The following is a 21118-nucleotide window of genomic DNA, read 5'->3' as shown; positions in this document are numbered from 1 at the left end:
CTTAATTATTATTACTAGTTAGCTATGCTTAAGTTAGGTTGGCCGTTAGCTGCTATACGGCTATGTTAGCGAGGGGCTATAGAGCTAAAATAGTAGCCGGCTATAGGGTCGTGCTAGCGGTTATTTATAGTGCTACGCTTAGCTATAGGGTATTGATTTATTACTAATAAGGGTCCGTTTACTGGCCGGTCATAGTGACTATATTATCTAGCTCGTTAGCGTTATTATTATTACACGGGTTAAAGTCGTTATCACCGTAAGCGTAGATATCACTATTAGATATAGCAAAGTTTATATAATCTATATTCCACTGTCTATCGTCTCCGATAAAGCTATTATCCTAGGCGTCTATAATAAAGCTTAGGTCCTCCTAGTATCTAAAAGTCTCGGTGTCGATTAAGGCCTTTTCGAATAATTATAGGGCATTTTCGTTATTAGGCAAGTAATTATCGTCCTATATTCGTCTATTTACTACCTCCTATTCGTCTTGCTAGTCGTTGATTTATCGTTTTATACCGTTCGTCTAGATATAGTATACGGTATACTATACCTCCGGTAGGTAAGGGCTTAGGTTATTCTTAAGGATAAAGTCGTCGAAATTATCGGCTTTTTTCCTATTACTACCGCTCGCTATAGTCTAGCTAGTATAGAAAGTTATAGTAGCCTTCCTATCCTAGTTATTATATCGCTATTCTGCAGACAGAAACAGCAGCACGTTATAGTACTACTCGTATAAGCGGTAGTATTTATATAGATATTTAGAAATCTTCCTAAGTAATTTAATACTCTTTTCCGCCTTATTACGAATAAAGTGGCGTTCCTTTAAATTAGGAACGGCGTCTTTGCCTTTCTTCGCTATAATAGGATAGTATTAGATTATTAGGAGTCGAGTACGTTTATATGTCCGTTTATATAGAAGAGGGATCTTAGCCACCGTCGCTATGGAAGTAAGGGGATTAAGACTAACTTCCGTAGTCGTGAGAGGGTTAAAGTAGAGGTGTAGGTTTACTATTCGAAGTCTCCGGGCTAAATAATTATATCTTTATTCTATTCGGAGTATAGGTAAGTGGAAGTCGAAAGTAAGGTAAAGGATATCTAATCGCCTCCTTTTCCGGAAACGGCTAGTCGTCTCGCGTTCTTTCTTCGTTTAAATAGGTTTTCTTATAAGGGATATAACTATATTTACGTTCGTATAAGTCGTTCTTTAACTTCTGTTTATATAAGGGAGTGGGGCTAGAAATAGAGATAAGATAAGGGGGGGGGGGGGCTAAGCGAAAATAAGGATAAAGGGGTAAGCGAAATAGGGGTAAAGGAATAAACGAAAATAGGGAGAGGTGTCTCCTTTATTAGTTATCGTCGTTTAGGCTTATCTTATAATACTCTTCGTCGTCCCTACGCCGGCCGTGTAGGAGCATTAGTTCGATATACCTCTAATTTCTTTATCTACTAACGCTAACTATTCTTTCTTCCGCTTCGTCGCCGTTTATCGTTTAACCTGCTAATTCCGCTATTATAATCGGGTTCCGTCTCTTAAAATCATAAACCATATCGCTTACGTTCTTTATTAACAGCTATTATAGGTACTATTTATCGTACTATACCGGCCAGCCTTTTTATTTTACTAGGTATTCCGTTTATAGTTATCCCCTGGTTTTTATTACTCGCCGTCTTTATAGCTTTTTGATTTTATAGGACTTCTATTCGCTATCGTCTCCGTCTACTACTACTAGTCCCGGCTTTATTCGTTCTTTACTAAACGGGTCGCCTATTAGCGCTAATACTAGCTATACGATCGATACTACTCTATAGACTCGCCACGACTAAGGGAAATCCAACTCGTATATAAGTAGATTAATCACTCTAACTACTTAGAAAGGTCCGACCCTTTATTATAACCACTTCCTCGAATTATAAGCTTATCCCGGAAGCTTATATCCTCGGTATAGATAAAGATACACGGAATCGCCTACTTCGAAGGTATACGGGCGTCGCGTTATATCGTACCGTCGTTTTATATTAGCTATAGCGATCATTACTAAGTGCTCCGCCTCTTAGTGATATAGCTACCTAATATACTCGGTCTACTCCCTGTTATAGGTTTATAGAGTACCCGTGCCGACCGCTAAGTCTATAACTATTTATAGGCGGAATCTAAGGAGAAATTCGTTTAGGGAGGTATTAAGCGTTTTGGTATATACTTAATTTAAAGCGTGCTATACTACTAGGATAATATCCGGCCACGGAATATCGCTAATAGAGGTATAATATCGTAGGATAATTTCTATAGACTGGTTCTTTCTTTCTAATAACCCGTTAGTTTATATATACTATGCCGTTAAGATCGCTAGCAGCACTCCTAGTACCTTAAATAACTCGCGCTAGAATTCGAATATAAATTTTAGATCTTTATCGGATATAATTCTTATCGGTAGGCCCTAGTCCGTTAGCTATAGTATCCGGAGTAGTAGTTCTGCCTAATCCTTAGCTATATATATTAAGTATCCGGGAATAAGGATTATTTTCTTACTAGTCTTATAGGTAACTATAAGTATAGTATTAAGTTTATTTATTAGCTTACTCTTAATTCTTTAGAATAGTTATTGGTATTCCGTAGGTGGTAGACCGACTATAAAGTTAATTATAATCACGGAAAAAGGCATCGCTAGCGGCGGGATCGGTTATAGTTCTCCGAGCGGTTTTTATCGATCTATAATATTATCCAGGCATACTAGGCAATGTTTTATCTATTCCGCTACGGCACGTACTTTACCTTTAAAGCTAAAGTTATCTAGGGCGTGTATTATTCGTTTTTCGCCGAAATAGTGATTATCGTCGTGCACTATCTATAAAACCTTTTTAATAAGTTTATAGGGTACTACTAACCTTAGTTTATTAGCTTCTCTGACCGTGTATAATAATCCGTTCTTAAGCCGGGTTAGCAGAGGCCTTATTAGTCTGCCGCTAGAAGTTCGTTTATCGGTTCGTCTAGCGTTAACTTCGTCGATTATGGCTTTATATTTCGGATCCTCCTAATATATTTATTAAAACTCCCTCTTTAAATCGTCTAGCATCGCGTAGTCCACTACCATATAAGTTAAGGAGTATTTGTCTATGTCTATTAGCAGCCTTAGGTCCGAGATAGCTATATATACTACTAATACCTTATTATGCTTATTCTATATATCGTCTAACTCGCTATCGTGGGCCTGTTTCTTTTTGTTTATTCTTTTCGCTTTCTTGGTTCTTATTAGTGCCTTAGAATCCTCGTCGTTTACTGTCGGTAGTTAAGATAGTGCGTCTAACACTATATTCTATTATCCCGGAATATAGCGGATATCTAGGCGAAATTAACTAAGAAAAGTGGACGCCGCTATTAGGCGTGGATTTAGTTTATTAACGTTTATCGTTTTTAGGGATATTTATCCGATAATTCCCTTAGTTACTTAATAATCGGTAAGAACTATTATAGGCTCGCGGTAGGATTATAGGCGTGTTCGGAGCATTTTATAGGCCTAGACCAGGGCGTAGATCTCTAGCTCTATCGCTTTATATCGCGATTCCGCTACTATTAGCTTTCTTAAGAGGAAAAGTATCGGCTAAATAGTATTAACTAGGATTTTACCGCTATCCCATGGCTTCGCTAGATAAAAGAGGAATACTCCTAAACCGTTTATATTAGCGTCTAGATTTAAGAAAGTAGTTTTATCGGGGATATAGTGATATAACCTTATTTCCTTTATAACTTACTTTTATATAATCTCGAAAGCCTATCGTTTAATATCTATAGGCTTATAGGTTAACTTACCTATCTATTTCTGTCTTAAGTGGTTAGGGGCGTATACGGTAATCTATCCGGCCTTTTTTATATCGTTAAGTATAGTCGTTTTCTATCGCTATAAAGGCTTAACCTTAACTCGGAACCACGGGATAAATCGCTATAGAAATCCTACTTTACTAATATATATTTCTAAGTCGCTAAGCTTTTCGGGTATTTTAATCTGCTATAGGGCCTCGATTCGGTCGGATATAGTATATAGACCTAAGCCGTCTACCTTAAAACCGAGTAATCGCACCGAATTATACGTATAGAAGGATTTTACTAGGGATAATACTAGTCAGATATCTTCGAATAGCTTTAGTATAGTCCGGAGGTGTTTTATATACTCTTCGAAAGTGTCTAAGAAGATAATAATATTATTAATATACGCCTTATAGAAATAGCGATGCTTAAATAGTCTTTAGTCTATAAATCGTTATATAAACGGTGGTGAGTTTCGGAAACCTATTAGTACTATTTCCGGGTATTCTAATCCTCTAGGGGATATAATCGTTATCCTCTTTTTATACTCTTCCTTTATAGGTAGCTAATAGAAGAATAAGCTGGCGTCGAAAGCGCTAAACCACTTTTTCCCTTATAGACACTGGATAATCTTATCCTATAATAGAATCGGGTATACGTCCGGCAGAACGGCTATATTAAGCTTCCGTAGATCCACGACCACTCTACCTTTCTTTAGCTTCTATGCTATACGCTATACTATAAATACTAGGAAAGCGAAAGGGGTCGGTAATTTCTACTATATTATATATCCGACTTTATATATCCCGTCGAACTTATTATTAAGCAGGTCACGATCTTCTCAGCTAAGTTAAAAAGGCCTTAAGTATAAGTTTATCTTCTGCTATCCGTCGATTAGATCGACTCGTATCCGTTTATTAGGGGGTAAAGGTATAATTCCTTTATCGCGCTATACGTTAAAGGATTCTAATAACTTAACGATTTCCCGAGCCTTTAGTAGGTTTATCGTATACACGTATACGCTATCCTTTATTATAATTTTAGGTATATTATCCGGTTATTCGGTCTTTATATCGCTATGCTTCTCTTTATCTACTCTGGGTTTTTTACTTTTATTATTCCTTATCGTATCGTTTACTATAATCTTCTAAAGTTCCTCGGGGGTGGCTCTTAGTAATCAGCGCACTAATTCGGAGTCCTTAAACTCTTTATGCTCTTCTATAGCTATTAGTGTATAAGCGTTTACTTAGTTAACCTCTTCGACTTCTTTATCGTCCTATAAATCTATTAGTCGGCTTATTCTTTTATTTCTGCGTAGGACTTTTAGTTTATCCGAGTCGTTTATATAATACACCACCTTAGGGGTGTCTATATCGTAGATATATCGTATTATATCATGCTTCGGGTCTAGATTAAAGTAAAATTCGTGGTTCTTAGGTAGATTTATATACCGTACTAGTATAAATATAGCTATATATAGCGACACCACCGTGGTCTACGCTATTATAACTCGGTATTAGTATCTACTTATAGGCTTTCTATAATACCCGATAATTAGGATCCGTATACCGTGATATCCTGCTATCCGTAGTATACCGGAAGAGTATAGGATATTAACACCGAAGGTCTTTAGGAAGGTTCCTCCGAGTAGTATATTTGGTTCTAGGTCGTCGATTACCTAGGCTATAATTATAAAGTGTCCTGTGACTAGGGTGTCTCGGATATAGCCGCTAATATAAAAGTCGAAGGTGGCGACCTCCTATACTTAGATTATCCCCGTAAACCCCTTTATCGGTTTTAGGTTTATAGCTTTTCCGTATTAGATATTCTTCCTATGTTCTATTAGCTAATTCCTATCGACTAGAATTAAGGTATATCCGGAGTCTATATAGACTTCCGTGGTCTGGCTATCGGGTATAAACTTAATTACTATTTTATAGTGTGTGTGTTACTTGAATCCGGGTTTAACTAACGCCTATACGTCGATAATCTTATATGGCTTAAATACGAAGTGGTAGCTAAGTTTATCAGGCTTAGGCGGTCTTAGTAGCTTAGTATCGGCTATCATCGGCTCGATCTTCTTATATTCCGAATATATACGTGTAGTCTCGGATCCGTATTATATATCGGTGGATTATATTTATATAGCGTTTTCCGTATAGATCTCTAGTTTAGTTAGCTATTCTATAGACTCGGATAGCGTCTCCGGATCCTCCGGCGTGATTAGCCTGGTTATCGCTAGGATAATAGGGGCTTTATAAGGTCCTTATCCCTTAGGCTTCGGTTCTGTATAGGTGTTTAAAAACACGTGTCGAAAGAGTTATATATTACTAAGGAAATAGGCGTCGTATTTTCTGTATTAGTATATTAGCGGCTTCGGTGATTACGGTAAGGCGGGAGTCTATAAGGTCTATCGTTAACGTGCTAAGGTTTATCCTCCTGACTTATATTTATACGTTTATCGGTTACTTATATAGGATTAGCCGGCTTAGCCTATAAAATAAGAATAATAAACGTTAATTTCGCTATTAGCTAATTCCTCCTCGCTAATCTTATAAACGTATATCTCCTTGCCTTTACTAAGTATTTTATTAATAAGAATATAGCCTTTTTCGCGTAAATCTTTTTTATTAGTATCTTTACCGGGGTTATCCTCCGCTATATACACTACTTAGTGGTCGCGATTACCGTTACTTTTTACCTATTATCGTATACGTCGCTAATATAGGCGACGCTCCTTACGGAACTAGCGTCCGCCTTTACGAAACTAACGGCCTTTATAACCGCGGTTACCGCGGTTATTATCTCCTTAACGGCCCTAGAAAGATTTATCGCGGTTACTAAGGTTATTTCCCTATGATTAGCCTTTTCCGAAGCCGTTATAGCTATTAAAACGATTTCCGCCGCTATTAAATCGGCCTTTATTAAAGTTTCTACCTTAACGTCCCTAGTTCGCGTATTTACCTATCTTATTTATATCGTCTACGGAGGCTATGTCTGCTATATATACGATTAGGCGATTCTCGGGGATTATCTATACAGGAACGTTAGCGTAGGGTATGCCGATAGTGGCGTAAGGTGCGATCCACTATACCGATAAAGGTCCTAGTTAATCTATATAAAATATACTATACTATAATTAGTGCCTTAGGGAGAGCTATCGGTTAGTAATCTAATCCTCGATCTATCTAATAAATTCGTCGAGATACTTATTTATATCTAGTCGGGTATAGATTTCTTAAAGCGATAGGTTAATTCTATTCTAGATTTCTTACTATATATTAAGATTAGTACGGGGACTAATTCCCGAGGCTTTATATAGACGGGCAAGGTGATTTACCTATTCGGTAAATACTTTACCGTCGACGATATCCCTAGCGGTGAACCGTAAGTCTATTATCTTTACCGTAGTAGTCTCCGGGTTAATTTGCTAGCGTCGGCGAAGGGCTATATACTATCCGTTTAGAGAACGGCGTACCTCGCTATACTACGTGGCTATAAGGCTAGTTAGCCACCACGAGGCAGCTTTACCCATAAACAGCGCGTGCAGGTTAATACGAGCCTCTTCTGCTATATTAGGGGTGGTCGCCTATTCCTTAACGTTTTTAATAAAGAGCTTAACGTTATACTAAAGGACTTTATCTCCAGAGACTAACTATAGGATAGAGGTTAGCGATATATGCTTAGGAGGACTAAAGAATCTAATTATAGTTAGTTTATAACGGAAAACCTACGGGCCGCCGCTATACTATATATCGCTATTATTAGCGTTATTCGTTCCGGTACCTCCGTTACCGGTAGCCGGAGCTCTATTAGCGAAGAAACTTATTATACGTTAGAATTAATTAGGGGTAAATATAACGGTAGGTGGCTATAGGCTTAACTAGGGGGCCGCCTACTATTATTAATCCTGATATTATTATTAGCTACCCTGGCTCTGGGTGCCGGAGCTAGAGGCTAGTATTTATCTATTAGTATTTATCCTAACTACTTCGCGTAGCGATGGCTCGGGGGCTACTAAGGGCTCTCGAGATATATAAGGCGGTGGTTAACTATCCTCTAGTATCTATAGAGTTTATACCGGAGGCGCTTAGCTTATCGGCTATTATATATAGGATTCCTTGAATAGAGGTCTACGGGGAGCGTTAATATTAAGGGATATTAATTAATTATTAACGGTTTATAGTCTGTTCTCGACTAATAGCTATCGGCTATATCGTTTAACTGCTCGTCTACCTACCTGTATACCTTATAAGGGGTTCTAACTATTATTACGGGAGTGAGTTCTGCTATTATTCTGGCTCCTGCTAATATTTAAGTGTCTTAGTACGGTTACGAGCGTTGCCTTTACCGCCTAGTTATCTATCTCCTACTATATTAGGAAGCTAGGTCCGTTATCTATACTTAGGGCTCTGTTATTACGTTTAGTAGTGCGGTTTATATCTCGATACTCTCTGGTAGCTTTATTATATAGTGCCGTTCCTTTTTATCAAATAATAGCGATAGCTCCGTCTAGTAAATTCTATTATATAGCCTACTCGGGGTATACTTAAAGAAATTTATAGATATAGAATAATTCTCTCTTAGTAGTTATTAGTGGTTCTATTTATAGTAGAGGTGCTAATAATATAGAGTTATAACTAGAAGGGAAAGAACTAGCGAAGGTCTAGAGTTTATGGCTTAGTGTTTTATAGCTTATATAGTCGAATATAATAGGTAGTGGTGGGTATAAGAGATAGGAAAGTATAATTATATATAGATAACGTAATCGACTAAAATAAGGTTATAGAGGGGCTAAGAATAAAAAACAAAGGAAAAATAGGTAAACTGGGTTTATAGGAGCATAGTTTTAGGGATTTGCCTAACGCTCCGAGGCAAACCGTTTTGCAACGGCTATAGGCGTCTTGTCGGTTATTTAAAGGGAGCTTTTATAATACTAATAAAGGTAAACGTCTACGGCTATCTGTTATAGACTAGTGATTAACGGTTAGTAGAAATCGTTACGGGGCGGCTATAGGAGATGATTTTTAAACGGCGGGTTATTAATTTATATCCTATAAATAAGGAAAAAGGATCTAGGGTATAGTATAGGGCGAACGATTATAATAATTTAGTTACTACTATTTACTATACGGATTTCCCGTATCTATATGTTATAAACGTGTATAAAGAGAATTTAGAGAAGTGAAGATATATTATATAAGTATGAGCTCGTAGAGCTCTATGGGACCATAGACTAATATCTATAAAGGTCCCGCTGACTAAAGAGAGTGTGTGTGACTAAGCTAGTGGATGTGTGTAACAGGAACGGGTATTATATTAGGCGTGGGCGTTAGGATAGGCGGCTAAGAGCCCTATATAGTCTTTTCCAGCGGTATAGTATAAGCGGCTAGTTATAGGGAATCGCACTAAGTGAGGCCGAATAATTATATTAGCTAGAATTAAGGAAAGGAAGGGGATATATCTATAGAGAGGTGCAGGATTTACTAGGTTTATGCGATTCCGCGGTAAGGGCAGCGCGAGGTCCGAGCGTCGATCCTGCGTGCTAATTAGCGGTTCCGGCCTTATACCGGAACTATACACTTTTAAGGGGTTAACCCGTGATATTACCCCCCTCCCCCCCCCCCCTCCGGAACATAATAACTAGGCGCCGAATCCGTTTTTACTTAAATATATCGCGAGGGAGGCGTGTATCCTCCTTTATATCGGGTATAGTCGAGTCGCGCGGTATTCGCGGCGACTTCGCTCCTAAGTCGCTAGCATACTATATCGCGCCGAGTACTTACTCTTTATATTAAAAACGCCCGGTTACTCCTTCCTCTTTATTTATAAACCGTTATAATAAACAGCTTTGCAGGCTTTTATTGTATTCGGTAGTTCGATATTATAGTATAAGTATAGCTTTGCCCGGTTTTTTATTTATAGTTAATTCTTCTTTTATAAGTCTATAGCGTTATTCTGCTAGTAAGCCCCGTTATCCGTTCTATACTAGGGGCTATGCTATTCTTTATTAACTCGCGGCGTAGTTACTCCGTACTCGTAACTTTTTTTTTTTAATCTAATAATTTCCGTCTTTTAATTATTTAATTAACTATTATAAGTCTCCTAATAAGTCCTGGCGCTGATCCGGTTAGGATATAGCTAATAAGGCGTATCTAGATATCCGCCCCCGGCTATAACGCCCGCTATACCCGCGAGGGTACCGTTAAAAAGGCCCTGACCGCCGGCGATATCGCCGCTCCCTCCGCCGCTCCCCCCTCCCCCTCCGTTAAGGAAGTGGCCGAAAAGGCTATCGCTATAATAGCGAATACCGGTAAACGTTCCGGTAAAAAAGAGGTATACGACTAGAGTCTATACTTCGCCGCGAGGGCCCTATTAACGCTCTAGTAGTCCGGTACGCCTAATAAGCGATAGCGCGGACCTAGTTATCCCCCCGGTTATTACCGTGACGACTTCTACTGCCTATACACCGACCGTATCACGGGCGCTAAAATAAAATTTAACTAAATATATTATAACTAATCCGGGCCGGGCGCCGCCTATAAAAAGCCTAAGTATTATAAGTATACTATAGGATCCTACGCTTACCGCCCCGTGAGTTCCCTACGATCCGTAAGCTAAGTAGTCGTGACTAACCTCCTTAGCTCCCTCCTAGCGCCACCTAATTTATCCGTCCTATAGCTACTACGGGTTATACTATACACGATAATCCAGATAACGACGATATAAGTACTCCTAAGCCCTTCTTAAGGTCGCCGCTAACTCTAGTCTAACTCTATAAGGCTTTCGAATTAGCCCGCGGAGATTACTACGCCTTATTATCCGAGGAGCCCCCCGCCGCTACCCCTACCACCACTACTACCGCCCCCGCCCCCGTTAACGATAATAAGGGTCTCCGCCGCGAGGTAAAGGCCCTTCGCTAAGAGGTTCGTACCCAGGGCGCTATAATAACGCGCCTCCTAGAGGGTATCCTCGCCGCCCTTTAGGAGGGTAGTAATCCCGCTACTAGTAGTAGTAGTAATAATAATAAGGGTAGCCCGAATAATAATACCGCTAACTAAAGTCCTCCGTGGAGGCATTATTTACTTCTCTAGATACTAAAGGGGGGGCCGGTTATTAGGGATATTCTATTTAAGGGAATCGGATAGGACTTAGAGGCGTTAAGGAATGTGTTAAGAACCCGGAACCGGTCCTAAGGTTAAGCCTAGGGATATTTAGGACCGAGTTATGTTTTAGGATTATTAAGCTGGCCTAAGACCTATGGTCTTAGAGCCTTAGGTTATTATATATCGATCCTAGGGAGGATAGTTACTAGTCCTTAAGTAGGGTGTTTCCTGTTAAGTCCTGAGTTAAAAGGGCTTAACGAATAATCTTATAATTATTCCCCCCCTAAGGTTAGCTTCGTGACCTATTCTTATTATAGTCTTAACGACTCTCTTTACTCCTTATATAAAACGTATAATATTTTATTTATTCTAACGGTTTACGGGTATAACGATTATTAAGAGTTCGAAAAACTAGTTATTCTATAAATCTTACTACTACCCCTAACTAATACCTAAGATACCCCCTAAGTATACCACTATTATTTATACCCGGGATACTTCCCCTATTACCGAAGGAGCCGAAGCTAGGCTATTAAGCGCCGATCGCGAGTAATCCCTTATACCCGAGTTAGAGGATAAAGATACTAACCCTGAATTTAAGATTCGCGGATAAGCTAACCCGGACGCTTATAATCCTATAATAGGATTATTACTCGATTAAGGGACCTCCTAAGTTATCTAAATAGGACCCTAATTCGATATTAAAGACCTTAAGAGCCGCCCCCCCGGTACTTTATTATTAGCGGAACTTAATTTCCTAATTAAGTATTATAAGGACCGCCGAGCCTATAAAAGGAAAAAGAAGCGCCTCCTTACCCTTTAATAAGGGAAGGACCCTAATACCTCTAAGCGTGTTCCCCGAGGGGACTCCCGTAAAAGCTAGTATAAGGTCCTATAGAAGCTCCCCGAATAGGATAGGTAGTCCTATAACTAGTTCTAGACGTTTATCGAAGAAATTAAAAAGCGCTTTATACTCGACGAGGTTAAGCCGTCTAAAGCAGAGAAGATCTATCTTACCTTTACCCTACTATTAAAGATTATAAAATCCTAATAGCGTGCCTATTATAGGCGCGTTTATAGGAAGACTAAAGGTGCTACCTAGGAGGACCTTAAGACCTTCCTAACTAAGTAATTAATCGATAACGAAACCCGTAAGATATTTATAACCAAGAAGCTATTCTTAGACTAGACTATATAAAAACCTAATTAGACCTACGCTAAGTTTATTAATAGGCTAGACTCGTTATTTAATAAGGTATCCCTACCCTTCCCCGATAAATAGCGTATATAGTTAATCTTAATAAAGCTTAATAAGCCGCTATATAACTAAATTATAGGCGCTAGTATCCTTACCGATAATAAGGGGTTAGGTGCTATAGCCTAATAAGCAGAGATTACTCTTTTACGTAAAAATAAAGAAAAGACGCCCCAGAATAATCGCCTAAGATAGCCCCGCGGCGAGAAGCGTAGGCGTAATAGGGCCCCTAATAGGGCCCGTACTATAACTATTCGGCCCTCTATACTCCCCTAAGGTTTCGTGGAATTAATCGAAATAGATAATACGGAAGCCCCCGGGCCTCCTAAGAGGCGTAATAATAGCGGCGTTATATACTTTAGCTATAATAAAAAGGGTTATTACCGAAATAAATACCCGAAAAAGCCCTCTAACTTAGGTTAGTTATTAGGATACTCTATTAATTAGAACCCGAATAACCTACCGGTTAACCCGAGGCACCCTGTTATTAAATAGGCTTAGGCCTAGGAAGGGCCGCTGTCTTAGCTGTTCTTTATTAATAAGGGCGCGATTAAGGCGAAGTTAGAGTTATAATTAAGTAGCGGATAGGGCCGCCGGAGCGCTAAGCTTAATAGAGGCGCCGAGGTTAACCTAATTAACTAAAAGGCCCTGCCTCCCGACCACGGACCCCTAGGACCACCGAAGCGACTAGGATAGGTTATCTCTAGGGTCGATATATAGTTTATCGGGTCCTTTAAGACGTATATTAAAGTTATGGATAGTTAGGACCGGACCCGGATATATCCGATTAAGTTCGAGGTGCTAGATATAGACCCCGATAGGTCCTAAGTTATCCTCGGTATACCCTGGTTAGTAGAATATAACCCCGTTACCTTTTTCTGGTCCGGCGAATATATATATCGACTTTAGCGAGAGGACCTTTAAGGCGTCCCGGGTTAAAAAGAGTTAAAAAAGGCGAAGGAGTATATATAGCTTATTATCCGCCTTATAAAGTCAGGTGCCCCCCGTATCGGCTAAGTAGTCGGTATAAAGTGGAACGCTACTAAGGAAAAAAAGGATATATTACCTAATAATCTTTTAATCCCTATTATCTAATCGGACCCGTTATAACCTATGCCCCCCGTGCCCCCTAACCCGACCTAACTAGATAAAGGGATCCTAGAATATCTTAATCCCGGGCCGTATTAAGAGTTACTAGATAAGGACGAGTTAGAGAACGTTATCCCCGCGTATTATTAAGAGTTTTTAAACGTTTTTAATATTATAAAGGCCGGCCGTCTACCCGCCTACTAGTATTAGGATCACGTAATCGAGATAAAGGAAGGTAAGTCACCCCTATTCGGCCCTATTTACCCCCTACCTAAATAAAAACTAGCCGTCCTTTAAGACTATATTAAGGAGGCTATAGCTAAAGGGTAGATTCGCTTATTAATAAGCGTTATAGACGCCCCGATCCTATTTATACTAAAGAAGGGTAGATAGCTACGTCTATATATAGACTATTAAGGTCTTAATAAAGTTACCCGTAAAGATTATACCCTACTCCCCCTAATATATAAGATCTTTAACCGCCTTATATCCTCCACGGTTTATACTAAGTTAGATCTTAAGGACGCCTATTATCGCTTAAGAATTTAAGAAGGGGATAAGTAGAAGACGGCTTTTAGAACTAAGTACAGATACTTTAAGTACTTAGTAATACCCTTTAGTCTATATAATACCCCCGTCAGTTTTTAGTGTTATATTAATAAAGCCTTAAAGGGTCTTATCGATACTATATACGTTATATACTAGACGATATCCTAATTTATAGTAAGGACCTTAGTACCTATCGTATACACGTTAAGGAGATCCTTATACGCCTAAGGGAATAGTCCCTATTCGTAAACCCTTAGAAATACGTGTTCGAGATATAAAAGGTCGAGTTCTTAGGCTTTATATATAGCCCTAATAGCGTCTTTATAGACCTTAAGAGGGTTAAGGCTATTAAGGATTAGGAGGAACCTATTTCCGTTAAGAAGATTTAGGTTTTCCTGGGTTTTACCGGTTTTTACTGATATTTTATTAAAGGCTACTCTAAAATCGCTGCCCCTTTTACGGACCTATTAAGGTTAGGGGGCAGACTAGGTATATTCTAGTTAGGGGATATAGAGAGGGCCGCTTTTAAGAAGTTATGATCGTTATTCTAGTTAGTACCCGTGCTACGGTATTTTAACCTAGCCCTGCCTATTCGTATAGAACCCGACGCGTCTAACTTTATACTCGGCGCTATAATTAGCTAGTATAAGGACCGAACCTAGCGACCCGTGGTATTCCTATTTAGAAAGCTAAGGGGACCCGAACTAAACTATCCGGCGCTAGATACCGAGTTAATAGCGATTATTAAAGTGTTCCGGTAATAGCGCTATTATTTAGCGTATAGTTAGACCCTAGTAAAGGTGCTAACTAACCACTTAAACCACTAGTATCTACTAAATAAGCCTCGAATTAAACCTTAACACGCCTATTAGCTAGAGGAGCTATTAAGCTTTGATTTTAAGATTCGTTACTATCTAGGCGTTTAGAACCCCGTAGATAGGCTTTTACGGAAGCCGTAGCTTATTATAGATTAGGCAGATCTCGAAGCGGAGCGGTAGAAGCTCGTTAAGGGATTTACTAAGAAGTTTATTATTAGCCTTATAAGGGCCCGAGGTATACCTAAGCCCTTAGGTCTATCTAGCCTAAAGGACGAGATTATCCTTGCCTAAGAGGACGATCCCTTTTATATCTCCTTAGTATCGAAGGATAACTTAACGGACCTATAGTCCTATAATAGTTAAGGTACGGTCTACTTTAGGGACCGTCTCTTTATACTAAACTAGTTAGGTTTACGCGATAAGGTCCTCTAGGTATTTTATAACGCGCCTACTATAGGCTATTAGGGGTTAGGTCGGACTATTAAGAGGATTTCTAAGTTCTATTACTAGGAATACCTTTTATAAGATATTAAGAAGTTCGTGCCTATATATAGTATCTATTAAAGGACTAAGCCACGCTAATATAAGCCCTTTAGGTACCTAGTACCTCTACCCGTACCTAAACGGCTATTCTAAGAGATCTTAATAGACTTCGTGATAGGCCTCCCCCCTATAACCTTATAGGGAAAGAAAAGGGATTTTATCCTAGTTATAGTATATCGATATACTAAGTACGCGGTCTATATCCCCTATAATAGCTCTTTAATAGCTAAGGGTCTTATTAGTATCCTATAGGTATATATTTTTAGTATCTATAGCCTACCTAATAGTATTATTTCGGACCGAGGGTCCCTATTTACTAGTAAGTTCTAGACTACCCTATATAGCCTCCTAAGCGTCGAGCGGCGGTTATTAACCGTGTTCCACCCCTAGACGGATAGCTAAACAGAATAATAAAACCAGAACTTAGAGTATTTCCTATAGGTATTCGGTGCCCTATAATAGGATAACTAGGTTAACTAGCTACCCCTGGCCTAGTTTACCTATAACACCGTATAGTATTTAGCTATCCAGTAAACACCTTTTATTACGCTAATAGGTTTTAACCTACACGGACTATACGATATATAGATATATAAGTCGGGCGAGGTTTATACCGCTATAGCCGAGTAAAGGGTAAAGCACCTTATATCGAATCGCGGGGCTATAAAGGTCCTTATTAGGAAAGCCTAAACCACCTATAAACGGTACTATAACGCCGGCTAAGCGGCCTAGCGCTTTAAGATAGCGACTATATACTGCTATCCTCGAAGAATATTAAGTAACGTCGCCCTAATAAGAAACTATTACATAAGTTCCGTGGCCCCTATAAGATTATCTCCGTAATAGGCTAGTATCGGCTTGCCTATAAGCTATAGCTCCCGGAGTCGATAAAGATTTATAACGTTTTCCTAATCTCGCTCCTCGAATTATAGAAGTCTTAGGATAGTAGGTCGCCTATACCCGCGGACGTTAAGGTCGAACTATAAGAGTCGGATAAATATAAGGTAGAGGAAGTCCTGGCTTATCGTTATAATGGGAATAGGCGCGAATACCTTATTAAGTAGGCCGGGTATAAATATAAATATAATATATAGGAACCACGAAGATATCTCCCTGATATGCTCGTCGAGGAGTATTATAATCGAAAGAGTAGGACTAGTTAATAGTATTATCGGCGCCCCGTAAGGACTTTTCTTATTCAGGTCTAGGGAAGAAAAATAAAAAAAAATAGAAAGAGAAAAAAATTAAAAAAAAAAAACTAAACGCTAACGCCCCCCCTTACCCCTAACTCCCCCTAGTCTAAGTCTAATAATAACCGTAAGTAATCCTTATTTATTTTTTATAGCCGGTTTTTTTACGAAGACCGGCTAACTTTGAATTTTATTTAACTAACTAGCCTAGACGGCGGGTAATAGTGGCTAGGTGGCGCTTTATGTTAATAGGAGTATCGCGGCGCTTCTTCTCCGCCTCCTCCTCCTCCTCGTAGTAACGACGCTCTAGGGGGTTAAACCCCTTATTATAGCGGGTATACTTCTTTATAGCCTTAAGGGCCCGGTATAACTTAATTTAAACCCGGAAGGCCCGGCGCTTATATATATTAGCGGTGCTCTTTATAAGGATATCGGGCTACCTTATAGACGCTTAGTTATTTAGACCACCGCCGCCCTATACGGCCGCCACTAATATCTTTTATAGCTTTTTAGCTACCCGCTCCGCCTATAATAAAAGCTATATATCTAGTTAGTAACCTTAGGAGCGGTTATAGTAAAGGGGATTATAGCTATATAAATATACTAACTCGTAGTCGTGGCTATTACTATTATAGTAGTAGTAGTATTTATCGGATACCTTACTGCCGCGGTAAGGCCGTATAGTAATAGGACCGGTGGCGTTATCGCCACGTAGCACTAAGAAACCTAGTACGCGGGCGTACCGCCTATAGGGAGCATAAAGCTTTAGGCCCGACCTAACTAAAATAATAGGACGTACCGGTATTTTAACGCCGCCGCTATCGCTAAAGTCTAAGGGTTTATCGCTAGACCCGTTTATAGATAAAGCGAACTCCGATAATAACGACCTATTAGAGTTAGCTTCCTTATCGTTAAAAAGGGTGGCTTTATCGGTATCACCGCTTATAACGATATCCTGACTAGTATAGTTAAGGACGCCCTTTAGGTTATTAAGGGGCTTAAGAGCACCCTATAGCGAGTTATTACGCTCTAAAGGGAGAGGGCTAGTCGACTTAGTGACCGGAGTAGCCGTAGTAGCCGGCTTCTTAACGGTTCTGACTAGCGTAACTTACGTAGCTAGAGTAGCCGCCGTACCTAGATACTTAATAGTTTTATCCTCTAAGGAGGAAGAAGACGATGAATCCGAAGACGAATCCGACGATAAGTCCGATAAAGAGTTAGACTACTGCTACTACTGCTTAAGAGCAGCCTCTATAGCCACGGCCTTAGCCTTAGCCTAAGCCTTCTTAGCGGCCCGCTATGCCTTCTTCCTAGTAGTCTTAGTTATCCCCTTATCGATAACCTTAGGTGCCACCTTAATAGACTTAGTGCCGACTATATCGGACTTTTTACCGGTCTTACCGGGCTTCTTAGATAATTTACCGGCTATACCGGACTTTTTATGTTTATTAGCTAAAGCCGGGGGCGCTATTATATAATAGTGATCTGCTCCAATACTATAAGTTAGCCTATAGTCTACGCGAAGGGGATATAATACTTATATAGTGGCGATAGTAACGGTGGTGGTAATAATAATAATAATCTGCCACGATATTAGCCGAATCCTAAGCCGCCCGCGATCCTATACGCGATACACGGAACCATATAGAGATAATATATACCCTAATAAGGAGTCGATAGGATAAGTTAATACCCTTAATATAAACGGGGATAGATAACTTACTATAATAGTGATGCTATTATTATTATTACGGATAGGTAAATAAGAAAGGGTAAGGAGGAGGAAAATAATAAGATAAGTTAGGTAGATAGAAAAGTCCTATATTAGAATAGTCGTATAACCTAATATAGGCCCTACTTATATTATTCCTTCCCCTTTTACTTAGATACGACTACCTATTACGGGTTTCTATAATACGGTTATTTAGTTAATAAAAGGCCCGTCTAGGGTGCTATTATAGTATACGCGTCTACGGATAGGCTTTATTATTATTAATATTTATAATAGATATCACGCCTTATTATTACCTAGCCTTAAGCTGGATAAGCCGCGAGAGGGCGATAAAGGAGATAGAGTAAGCTCTTTTATTATTGAGGGCTATAGCGTGGTAGGCCTTATTCTAAAGGAGTTCTTTATATAGGCTTTAGGTCGCCTGAAAAATAGTAGTGTAAGGGGATTACGAAAGTAATAAGGGGCTACTATTCACTACCGACCTAATATCTGCTTTTATGAGCGGCTGGTCACAGGTTAGTTACACTAAGTAAGGCTGAATAATTATATTAGCTAGAATTAAAGGAGAAGAAGAGAAGTGTTATAAAAGGGGGGTGCTGGATCTGCTAAGTATATACGAGTCCGTTATAAGGGCAGCGCGTGGTCCGGGCGTGGGCCTCGCGCGCTGGTTGGTTATTCCGGCTTCTTACCGGATCTGTGTATAAGTGGGGTTAACCCATAATACTTTTAGAGTTATAGCTTATTCTAACTAGAGCCCTTTATTAGATAGGGTTCCTGCTAGAGCGCTTAGGGCTTTATTATAGTATAATCGTAGTAAGGGAGATAAATAAAGGAGACCTAGGAGAGTTATGCTTTATCTAAAGATAACTAGGCCTTTTGGTTTATAAAGGCTACGGTTATACTACACGGCGTGGACGGGATTAACTAGAGGAAGGTCAGGTTAAGTTAAGGGGGACGGCTAGTTTTAGGCTCTAGAGGACGAGAGGGAGTTAATAGCCCTAAAGGGTGGAGTTTAGGCCGGCCTGTCTGTCCCTAGGTCGGGATGGATTAACGGACGGACCGGACCGATAACGGTTACCGGCTCCTATAGATAGGAGCCTTAAAAGGAGGGGCGTGATATTAGGGATATTCTATTTAAGGGAATCGGATAGGATTTAGAGACATTAAGGAATATGTTAAGAACCCGGAACCGGTCCTAAGGTTGACCCTAGGGATATTTAGGACCGAGTTATATTTCAGGATTGTTAAGCTGGCCTAAGACCTATAGTCTTAGAGCCTTAGGTTATTATGTATCGATCCTAGGGAGGATAGTCACTGGTCCTTAAGTAGGGTGTTTCCCGTTAAGTCCTGAGTTAAAAGGGCTTAAAGAATAATCTTATAATTATTCCCCCCCTAAGGTTAGCTTCGTGACCTGTTCTTGTTATAGTCTTGACGACTCTCTTTACTCCTTATACAAAACCTATAATACCGGTAAATTACCCCCCTTTAATTAATTCGCGGCTATAAATCGTACCCCCCTCGCCTTAAGTTCTCTTTATCCTCGCGTACTCTTTATAGTATACTTGTATAATAGTCCGTTATTCTTATCGGCGGGACTATATTCTGCTTCGTAGGCGTCTAACGCCTTAGTATCCTTTATAGCGTCTAGTGGTTCCTAGGTAGGTTCTGCGTATCCTGTCTAATATACTAGTACCTCGCGTTATACGCCGCGGCCTTACCGTTTATTCCGGGCGTATAAGATACTTTCTACTTCCTGTTCCTTATTACTATAGAAAGCGTCCCTAATCGGTTCGGGCTAGGGGTCGATTATAGCCTGGCCGGGGAGGGGGTCGCGGCTAGCTCGCTTTAGGATATCGATATAAAAGCGAGGGTGTATCCCTAAGGGCATATCTAACTTAACGATATAGGAGTTAATTACTTTAGTTACTCTATACTTCTAATATAGCTAGCTTAGCTTCTTTAAAGGCCTAGGTATAAAATAGTTAGCTATAAAAAGCCAGGTAAGGTCTCCTACTTAGAAGCGCTCTACTAGGAGTCGCCGCTTATTCGTAGTTTCCTTATCCTATAGTTACTTCGAGGCTATAGCTACCTATACAAACTCTATAGCTCTATATAAGCGGCTTAGTAGATCGTAAGCGGCGGCTTCCTTTAGTATGCGGGCGTAGGGTCGTGGATTTAGGTAGGGTCGACGTGGAACCCGTGTTTTAGGAAGAAAGGGCTTAGCTAGGTCGTTAAGCTCTTCCTATTAGTTAGCGATAACTACGCGGCGGGTAGTAGGCGACCCTAGTTATCCTAGGAGTAGTATATAAAGGCATAGAGGTAGGCCTAAATATCTTAGTTTAGTTTTTCGGGTCCTTTATCGGTCTAAGGGTAGTAAGCTATACTAAGTCGCTACTTAATCCTTATAAGCTTATAGAAATATCGCCAGAACCTCCTAGTCTAGTTCGAGCCTTAGTCGCTAATAATCGAGAGGAGTATACCGTAGAACCTAAAATAGCAGTTTAGGAAGCGTTCTCTATAGGCCTCCGCTTCTATTATTTCTATCGCTTTTAGCGTTACTAACTTTATTAGCCGGTCCGTGATTATTTATAAGAACCGCGCCCTATCCTTGCTAGTAAGTAATAGGTCCGTTATAAAGTCTATCACGAGGTAGCTACGGATTCGCTTTAGTATAGGTAATAGTTTTAATAGTCCGCGCTTCGTATTCCGCTATTAGTTACTCCTATTACACGGATCGTAGTTATATATAAACTTCCGTATATCCTTATTTATACCGGGCTAAAAGAACTATCGGGCTATTATAGCAATTATATTCTTTTTACCCGGGTAGCCGCTAATAGTAGAGTTATGGATTACCTATACTAAGCGTCCCCTTAGCGGCGAGTCTTTTCCGGAACTCGGAACCTAGAGGCGATCCCGGAAGGTTATATATCCTACGGGGTTAAGAGAATATTCCGTAATCTATAGTCTTAACCTAAGGGATAGGATAAAGCTACGAGCTCTTATAGTAATCGCGGTAAGGACCCCTTAGTACTAG

Source organism: Sodiomyces alcalophilus (assembly GCF_042370955.1).
Source record: "Sodiomyces alcalophilus JCM 7366 unplaced genomic scaffold ACRALscaffold_3, whole genome shotgun sequence".
Classification (NCBI taxonomy): domain Eukaryota; kingdom Fungi; phylum Ascomycota; class Sordariomycetes; order Glomerellales; family Plectosphaerellaceae; genus Sodiomyces; species Sodiomyces alcalophilus.
Note: the sequence above shows the minus strand (reverse complement) of the source record.